The 8,807-nt window shown below is 39.0% G+C and overlaps 1 long non-coding RNA gene across 1 annotated transcript; it reads right to left on the bottom strand.

Annotated features, from left to right (window-relative positions):
• Positions 1–2,289: 2,289 nt before the first annotated feature.
• LOC105524081 lies at positions 2,290–8,735 on the bottom strand. The gene is made up of 4 exons (XR_001003693.1): positions 8,588–8,735; positions 4,834–4,870; positions 4,354–4,492; positions 2,290–2,523 (listed from the first exon to the last, which is right to left on the bottom strand). It is a non-coding gene; the product is annotated as an uncharacterized LOC105524081 (long non-coding RNA).
• Between the last annotated feature and the right edge of the window lie 72 nt (positions 8,736–8,807).

The raw sequence follows: 8,807 nt of genomic DNA, 5'->3' as shown, positions 1-8,807 counted from the left end.
TTTAATCTGGAGACAATAAGCCAAAATTGACCCAGTGGTTTTTTTTTTCTCTCTAACTCCCCAGTACACCCAGTACATAATGATTATTTTATAAATCATTTCCAGTTATAGTCTTATCAGAAATAAAATACATTGCATCTAGTTATCTTTTAAAGATAATTTGAATGGCTTCATTATCCTGTATACAAGATATAAACCTATCTTGTAAATCAGTATGCACTTCAACACCAGCAAAGCTTGCATAAACAAGAGCTTTATGAGTCTTAAATGATAATTACCACAATCTAATGAATTGCATAAATCATGTATAATGAAGAGAAATAAGCAAGTACTCTGATATGTGCACATTAATAACTTAGGTTTTTCAAAAGCTGTGAGTAATTTAATTTAGATGATGTGTCCACAGACAGTAACAACTTGAATTTTATTTGTGAAATAATTAGTGGTAAATCTAAAGGGATACAACTTATCTACTGGCAATACATTAAACTGAAAAATGAAGATTAATTTTGTCTTTGATGGAAATTATTCTGATAATATCTCATGATTTGAAAGTCACTGTAAAGAGGGAAATATGAAAATTGATTTAAGTTCATTCTGACAAACCTAGAATTTATTCCAAAATATGAATTAGCATGCTTTGCAATTCCAAGTAATTTGTGATATGCTATAATTTTTAGTGATCTTCTCACTGAAGTGCTAATTGGAATTGTATTTATATATATTTATGAGTAGAGATAGAGGTTCATAACTTCTCTTCTATCTGTAACATCTTAATTTGGGTTACAAAAATACATTATTCATTCTTGAGGTTCTTTATTGGTTAAAAGGATATTCATTCAGGTAACAAAAAAACTGAAACTAGCAAAAAACTTCTTTCTTCTTCCAGTAACAGGCTTTATCTTTGCTAATACATTTTTTATAAGCATTTTATTTTCCTTAACTTTATCTAACCATCATCTTTTTTTCTGCAATTAAGTTTGAAAGCTGAATTGTTTCCAATCTATTAAGCTTCCAGTTACTTCCTTCTTTGAAAGATAAACAATATATTAGAGTGGGATGGTCTCAAATTTGAAATCTATGCATTTACTCATCTGTTAGTTTATTCAACAACATTTACCACATCCTATGGTAAAAATGGTGTATTATTATGATGAAGATATAACTAAGGACATAACTGCCAATAATGAAAAATGATTATATCAATACATATAATACATATTATATTATAATAATTGTTAGATGATAATCACACATTAGCATATATTATCTATTATATAAAATAATTACTATATCTGTAGTATATAAATATATAATTGTAATTAATTATATAATATTTGCCATAAATAATTACTAATAATCAATACTTTATTGTAAACGTTGTTTTGGGAATGATTTATGCCTACAACATAGTATTGAAAGATGAGTCATACCCTGCCTAGGCCATTGAGATTTTATTCACTAAGGAGTTTTCCAATTAAGTCAATTGGCAATTGGCAAAACCAACAGTATAAATGGAATCCAGTGTCATTTAAAAAATGGAACATACCTCTGGGCACTGTGGCTCACATCTGTAATCTCAGCATTTTGGGAGGCTAAGGCGGTTGGATCACCTGAGGTCAGGAGTTCAAGATCAGCCTGGCCAACATGGTGAAACCCTGTTTCTACTAAAAATACAAAAAAGTAGCTGGGCGTGGTGAAGTGTGCCTGTAATCCCAGCTACTCTGGTGGCTGAGGCAGGAGAATCGCTTGAACCCGGGTGGAGGTTGCAGTGAGCAGAGATCATGCCAGCACTCCAGCCTGGGTGACAGAGTGAGAGTCTGTCTCACAAAAAGTAAAATAAAAAAATAAAAATAAAAATGGAAGATACCATGCCTCTCATCACAACAAGTGCACATGGACATAAAACCAACAGCAAAATACCAACAAACTTTAGGACTTCAAGGCCTTCAGAAATAACACTGAATAATGCAGTAGGGTGGAAGGAAGGGAATACCTGAGAAAGAACAGCCAGTTTATGGACAACCATATTAAAGTGAAAAATGATTACCATTTTTAAAAAGTGCTACTGTTCATGACTTACCTTCATACGTCAGCCTACTTGTAGAGGTAAACCAGTTAGGCTTAAAAACAGGAAATGAATAGACACATTTTGATACCTGGAGTTCAATGAAAATGTGTGTTCTTATAGTATTCTTCTCCACAAGTGCTTTTTACGACATCATTTCTGGTACCAACTTATTGACTGCAATTTTATTCAAGCTGAAAGACATTAGAATACACATTAATTTTATTTCATATTTTTATTGTTTTTCCATAAAATAATTTACCAATTTGAAACTATACTTGACTTTATTGATAAGTTTTAGGTGAGCAGCATCTTTTTAAAAATTTAATCTTTTCATGGGGAGAGCTCCAGGGCCACTTCTCTTTGATCACTCTTTCTCCAGATGTGTCAAAATCAATGCCTATCACTCCAATTTGTAAAACTCATATATTCTACTAAGTATATGGAATAAACCTCTGTGAAAAGGAAAACAGTAAACAAATTAAATTTAAAAGAGTTTAATTGAGCAAAGAATGGTTTGTGAAATGGGCAGCCCCAAACCTGAATAGGTTCAGGGAAATTTCAGCCTGCTTAGTGGTCAGAGATTTATGGACAGGGAAAGGGAAAGTGAGGTACATAAAACAAAAGTGAGGTGCAGAAATAGCTGTGTTGGTTACAGCTGTGTCTGCCATATTGGAACACGATTTGAAGAATTGGCCACCTTTGGCTGACATTTGGTGGTTGGCACAAGAGTAGATTAGCTAAAGATTTAATTAATCATGCCTGTTAAATAACATTTCAATACAAACTTTGAAACAATGAGGCAAGGAGGGCTTTCGAGTTGGCAAATACATCTAAGTGCTAGGAAGGTGGCACACTCCAACTCCATGGAGATCGAATGACCCGTCCACACCTTGCCCTAACCTCTTCGGCTTGCTGTACTTTGATCTTTCACAATGACCTGTAACAGTAAGGACAGCATTTTCCTGTATTCTGTGAGTCATTATAGCAAACTGCCAAATCTGAGAGAAGGTCATGAGAACCTTTGAATTTGTACTCAGCAGATTACTTAGCCTGGGCACACATTTGTGGTTAGTGTCTGAAGTGGATCAGTTTTGTGTGACTGAGCTGTTAATTTTGGGGATCTGTACTAATTCCAGGGAGTTAAGTGTCAGAATTTAACTGAATTGTAAGACAACCAAATGGTGTCAGGGAATTGCAGAATTGCTTGGAAAACCACAGAGACATGGACAAGAAAGCTGGGATGCAGTGACAGAGCAGTAGGTAAGATTACATACATAGATTAAGAAAATTAAATACATAGAAAATATTTAATAAAATATTAAAATATAAAAACTCAAAATATTCTTAATAAGGGCAGCATTTATTTGGAAAAATAATTTGTCAGAATCAGAAATACTGATCCCATGTGGTTTGCCAAGGAGTTTCACTGAGCTCCATTTGGAAGAGTATATGAGAAACTAAAGAAAGCAAAGATGACAGCTTTTCCCTACATGTGGTAGGGAAGAAAAGGAAAGCATTTAGGGAGCAGTTCAAGGTTTTCAAAATTCAGCAGTGTCTGTATTAAAGAAGACTGGGATGGAAAGGGAACATCAGAGGAAGCAGATGTGGGGACAGTGATGCTGGAATACAGATGGGAGTGAGGAATTCAATCCTTTTGTGATTGAAGTTCTAGGAAATTCAAAATTGAGAGAAAAAGTTTTAGGAGAGAAAGGATTATAAAACTCTAGGCATGGAGGTTATCGAGGACACAGAGTTCGGAAGTTCCAACAACAGTCATAAATCAAAAATATCTGAACGTGACTTCCAACTGAGACGAATGTGGAGACCAGAGACAATTCCACCTTGAGGGAAGGGACACCCAGATGCTTGGAATCCTGGACCAGAAGGGAGTGCAGGTTATTGTGTTGAAATGTGAAAGAAGCTTTGGTTTTTTTGTGAGGTTGGGGAGTTACAGCGCTAATATAAAACACAAAAGGCTAAGAGTGATTCCAGAACAAAACATAAGCCCTGATGTTAAAAGACATTGAAAACGTGTTTCATCAAATCTCCATCCCATTTAGCACCATGGTGCAAGAAAAAAGGGATGAAAAGGGAACATAGAAACTAGATAATATAGAAATGTTATGTGGGTTAGTAATAAAAAGAAGAAGTCACAAAAGAGCGTTCATTATGAAGAATTACTAAGTTTTCAAGGAAACTGGACTGTTTAAGATGCCGTTTTCTAGAGTACAAATGTGTGTTTTGGTAAATGCCCATGATACTGTAATTAATATAATAGAAACCTATTAGTTGGTGATTTTTCCCCACTTTGTTTTAAGTGAGAAGTTAAGAGGCCCTGAACATTAATAGAGCATCATTCTGGCAAAACTGAAAGCTATAATTTCAGAGGTTGTGTTTTATTTTGTCTGTCTTCACACTTCCCTAGAAAAATACACACAGAAAAATAACAAACACATACACATCAAAAATAACAATTAAATTTCAGTTAAATGCTGGGTAGCAAGGGAAGACACACTCCAAACTCCAAACAAATGTCTTAATAAGAGATATCTTCCTGTGAGTAATTAGAAAAAGAAAAAATGAAGAAAGGGATTTTTTAAGAAGGTAATTTATTCAAGACAGTACAGGTAAATTGAGTTATTTCTATTAATAGAGTATATTCTTAACTATGTTAAGTGAGTCAGGGAACTAAATTTGATGACAACTTTACATGATATTTTCTGGAATAACTCCAGAGAGCTCTTATTTTACACTCCACACACCTCTTCCCTTTTGCTTGCAGTGGTTTCACTAGAAGAGCTGAGAAGAACATGAGGAAGACGTAACAAAAGGGAAGGAAACAAAGTTAACAGAAAGAGAAGAAAAGAAATGTTTGAAAATACATAAACAATTTTCTGGATATCTGTTTTTAAATCTTTGATTGAACCTATACCCACTTTTGACTTTGTGACTGTGCAACGAAGCGACAGTGGGAATACATTGACAAAGTGCTCATGGTGACTGATGTTGATATTTTAGAAGCAAAAGGGAACCAGGTGTTTCAGCAAATCTTTGAAGACTGGTGTTTTGTATCTTTATTATGTGTGTACTGTAATACAAAGATGAGTGCAAACTGTTCTAAGGTATTGACAAATCAGTTAAAAATCCATTCCAGCAATGCCTACCGCAGTTGTTATAAATTCCTTTATTTTAGTTTTCCTTCTGCAAGCAAGCATTTCCTCAGAATAAGAAATTACATCAATTATAACTGTGTATGTAAACAGAAGCATATGCATACATAATAATATAAATCCTACAAAAAATTTTTAATAAAAATTTGTAAATATATAATTTGATATATCCAAGCCATGTGTGAAAATTTTATTTACCAGATGAGAAGTTGAGGCACACCACGGAAGTCTGAATCATTCATTCAAATTTATAAAGGTTCTATTCAGGCGGCCTGACTTCCAGCCCCATTCTCTTCCACTACAGATACTGTGACTATACATTGAATGTATACCAGTCAAGCTCTTTAAAAATTTGGGACACAGTTTGCAAGAGGTATTGTTAATTTCCTACATAACTTCACGGCTCAAAGCGAAGCCTTCTGTCTGTTCCTTGCTTCTGTATTTGGCTAACAGTTTCTAGCACTCCGCACTCAGCAGTCAGGGTGGGCTGCCACCCGTGAAGACAACCAGAAAATCAAAACATTCAGTTGTCTTATCCACACCTCCAATCTAGCTCCCTTTGATGGCAGCCACAGCCTGCCTGGAGCAGCCGCTGCCAAGAGGCCAGCTTCGCTGGCGGAGGCGTAACAGGGGCTGCATGCTCCAGCCAGCTGGAGCAGGGAAAAGGCGGGAGACCTGCCCACTTCCAAGTTGGAGGGGCGGCAGCCCCACACTTCCAGGCACAGCTGCAGCCTCCCAACCCCAGCTGCAGACATGGGCATTCCTGTGCTCTCGGGGGCCCAGGAATCCCCCCTGCCCCAGCAGGCTTGAGAGTGCCTCCTTCTGCTACCTGGACTCTCCCTGCTCCCAGCACCCACTCAGATTTCAGAGCAAACTTGAAGCCGAGCCCGGATGCTGTCATGACCCAACTGGGTGTGTGCGTGCTCAGGGAGGCTCTGACAGGTCAGTCCCTTGCCGCCTCAGTCCCCTCTGGGCTTTGGGCACTGACAAGCACAGGAGAGAGGCCAAGGGGAGGCTGAGGGCACCTCGGCTCAGGCCTGCAGGCACCCCACCATACAAACAGCCTGGGCTCCATAGATGACATACAGATGGTGACAGGAAGCAGACAGGCTCCTTGGCAGAAAAAGGCAGGTCCCTGTTGAAGCCCCACCATCAAGCCAGGGAGGGCCTGAAGCATGAGGGCTGGACTGCCAGTTCTGCAGACCAGAGTGAGAACTTATGGTGCTTTCTCTGGGTCCACCTATGGGGGTGCATGCACCAATCAGCACAAACTTCCTCTCCTCTGAAGCTCATACAAACCCTGGACTCAGCTGGACTCAGGCAGATGATGGATGGGAAGACCTGCCTGTGGATAGGAGCTACCCACTCCAGGTCTCCTTCCTGCTGAGGGCTACAGGGCTACAGAGACAGTAAGGTGACCTGCCTGTGGATTGGAGCTACCCACTCCAGGTCTCCTTCCCGCTGAGGGCTACAGGGCTACAGAGACAGTAAGGTGACCTGCCTGTGGATAGGAGCTACCTGCTCTGGGTCTCCTCTCCACTGAGAGCTGCACTCATTGGGATGACTGGCCTGTGGATAGGAGGTACCCACTTCGGCTCTCCTGAGAGCTGTTGCTCAATAAAGCACCTCTTTGCCTCACTCATCCCCTAGTTGTCTGCATATTTAATTCTTCCTAAGAACTGGGGACCTGCTGAATGGTGGGACTGAAAGAGCTGTAACACAAACTGCTGAAACACGCCCACCCCCCACCCACCCACCACTCACCTCTTGCAAGTAAGGACAAGAGAGAGGGAGAGAAGAGGTGCAGCCTTTCAGGGATCCCAGACCTAGGAGCTCCCCAGGCCACGGCTATGACACCTTGGTGTTCTGCAGTTCCTGGAGTCTCCAAGCTTACAGGCACCACCACGTTCCCAGGTGTCCAGTGGAAGCCACTTGCAGTAGGCCTGGTTCAGCGGCAGCCTCACAGGGAACTGGTGCCTATGCTGTCACCTGGAGCTGCCTACCCCACTGCAGCTGGTGTGCCTGGCTGTGAACAACAGCCAGACACCATGCTCACTCACTCACTCACGCATCCCTTGCTGCTCCATGCCTGGCTCACCCTTGGCAGGGCTGGGATCCAGCCTGGTAGCGCAAGCTGAGAGCAGATTGCAGGCCAAGTAGGCAGAACAAGTCCAGCTGGCCTGAGCAAAACTCTGGCAAAGGCACCGCCAGCCACAGAGGCTTCTGGCTGGCAAAATGACACCCCAAGGATCCCATCACACCTTCCTATTTTCTCTGCAATATTTTGAAACAAATGATATTCTTGACATTTAAAAAGTAAGATTATATTTTACTAAAGGTCCTTTCCTTCACATAGTATCATATTTCTATTCTCATCTAAGTATTGTACAGATGAAATAAATTTGAAGTGAACAGGGAAATTTCAGACACAGGGAAACTGCTATCACAAACACCTACACGCACACACACACACACACACACACACATATCACAGGAGATGAGGTCCCTTCATTTGTAGCCTCATTACAAAACTAAATAAATAAATAAAGTGAACCTTCTCTTCTGAATAAGTTTTGCGGTAGGAGTTGTATAAAAGGTAAATTTTTGGTTTAGTTTCCTTAGGCTAGACATTACTATTCCAATGATTTTCATAGTAAAATAACATGCAAACTTAGGTTAATGGTGATAGCATTTGGTATATGAGAAAGTGTTACAGGATTCCTTAAACAATACAATTTCAAGCGAGGCTGGTAAAATATAAAGCATGAAAATGGAATTTTTATTAGGATGCTGAAGAAGACAGAATTGTGTTATTTTATGTTTAGCTTTTCACCATAATAAATTATTTCACTAACTGGTAGTAGTTAGTAGAATAATAAAGCTGGCAGGGTTTTGAAAATAATATATTAGAAGCATCATTTTTGTTTCTATTCTCATGCATGACTAGCTAAAGAAAAGGGTCTGTCTACAGTCAACAAAGATGAACAAATGGCTTCCTGTAAGTTTCAGATCTATTCCCCTTGAATAGCTCACACACACACAACACACACACACAAATAGTAAAAAAAAAAAAAGTCAACCCTATTCATGAGTTGTTCTTTTCCCCTTTAACTTCTTTCAAATACATAAGGAGCATACTTGTGGGATTCATTCAATTAAATTTTACACACATGTTCATTTACCTATACAATATTAAATAGAATTTTTCAGCAGAAAATAAGTTGCAAACAATAAACAGCATACTTATTAACTATGAAAAAATAAAGTGCCACGTTTGTCCAGGGAGTAAGCACTTTCTATACTTGAAAACATTGATCCAGTAATTCAAATATTTATTGATACTTACTGCATTCCAGAAACTGGAACATAATTGATACACTTCTTGTTCTCCTGAAGTTTACAATCTAAGCCAACTAAACACAGTGGATTTCCAAATGTGCATTAAAAGTTCAAGAACTGGGTCTCTGGTAGAGTCAGCTTCTAAAATATTTTTTTTTTTTGAGACGGAGTCTCGCTCTGTCACCCAGGCTGGAGTGCAGTGGCCGGATCTCAGCTCACTGCAAGCT

Source organism: Colobus angolensis, unplaced genomic scaffold (assembly GCF_000951035.1).
Source record: "Colobus angolensis palliatus isolate OR3802 unplaced genomic scaffold, Cang.pa_1.0 Scaffold489, whole genome shotgun sequence".
Classification (NCBI taxonomy): Eukaryota; Metazoa; Chordata; class Mammalia; order Primates; family Cercopithecidae; genus Colobus; species Colobus angolensis.
The sequence above is the reverse complement of the archived record's forward strand: the minus strand, read 5'-3'. Positions and strand labels throughout refer to the sequence as shown.